This window comes from Galeopterus variegatus, unplaced genomic scaffold, assembly GCF_000696425.1.
Source record: "Galeopterus variegatus unplaced genomic scaffold, G_variegatus-3.0.2 Scaffold898, whole genome shotgun sequence".
Classification (NCBI taxonomy): Eukaryota; Metazoa; Chordata; class Mammalia; order Dermoptera; family Cynocephalidae; genus Galeopterus; species Galeopterus variegatus.
The window spans coordinates 498,486-499,977 of NW_007727009.1; positions in this window are offsets into that span (position 1 = coordinate 498,486).

Here is a 1,492-nt window from a genome sequence, read left to right on the forward strand (position 1 = left end):
ATATGAATCACTGATATATACATACTAATTTTTTTAAGGAAAAGAAATACAAAATAATACCTTTAGCTAAACGATTTTATTGCTTGAGTACATAAACAAATTTATGCAACCAATGCAGAAGCTGTGGATGACTCACTGAAAAGGAAAAAAAGGGGAGCAGAGAAAATCATGATTAATACTGGTTTTCCATATCCACTCGCATAATCTCTCTGCTAATGTAGCTATTTTCACACAGTTAAAATAAACCACAACTACATTAAATGCACCAGACTACTGAGTTCCTGAATCAGCTCACTGTACTCAAGCATAATTAATGAAGATGCTCACTCAGACATCCAAGGAAGAAGTGACCAACATAAAGAAAAACCTTTCTGGTGGAAACTGCGAATGTTTGGAAATCAATCATCATAGTGAGCACTTCATGCAAAAATTAAAACAACACAACCACCTTGGAGCAGAGGTGTGAAATGAACCTTTACCAATTATCTAAAAGGGAGTCAAAGGGCTAGTTCCTGGTCCAAACTAGAGGCCTGCAAACTACGGCCCTCTGCTTGTCTTTATAAAGTTTCAGTGAAACANTTAATGGGTAGCTATCTGAAGGGATGTTCATGAAACTGGTAAGGTTCTCTTCAAACTACTACTAGTAGAGTATCCCTTATCAGAAATGCTTGGGAGTAGAAGTGTCTTGGATTTGAATTTTGGAATACTTGCATTATACTCACAGTTGAGCATCCCAAATATGAAAATCCCAAATCTGAAATGCTCCAATGAGCATTTCCACTGTCGTGTTGGCACCCAAAAAATTACAGATTTTGGAGCTTTTCAGACTTTGGATTTTTGGATTTGGGATGCTCAACCTGTAGCATGTATCTTCGTATGTACCTCATGTAATCCTCACAGCAATTTTATAATAAGATTCTTGAATTTATCCTCCAAACCACACAGCCTCTAAGTGGCATGGCTGTTTCAGAAAGCCAAGTTTGACCCCCATGCCTACATTCAAAAGGATTGCAGGTGGTTTTTACTTTGATTTCTTCCCTATACTTGTATTGAATATCCTTGTATTTTCTGAAAAAGGCATTAAAGTACCTCCAATGTGTAGTCTTATTTAAAATGTGCAGTAACTCTGACCGCTTATTGGCAGGAACTGTAACTATGTAAATACTTCTCGTAATTTAAAAACCATAAAAAAAAAAGATGCTTTGAGACATCAGGTGTCCCACCTAGCTTTCTGGTCCAGAGACTTAGAACTCAATATCTAACATTTGCCTAGCTATTTATGGTTTGCAAAGGATTGCCGTGTTTCACCTGTTTGTCACTTTTGGAGAAGTCTGCCTTATTACAGTAACTATATTTCTTGGCTTATGAAAGTTAACTACTTTTAAAGACATGGACACAAAAACACAGGTATTAAAATTTGTTCTCTAACACTAGTGTGAATTGGGTAATACACTAACATGGACCCTTTCTGTTCCTGTTACCCTTGTGAACC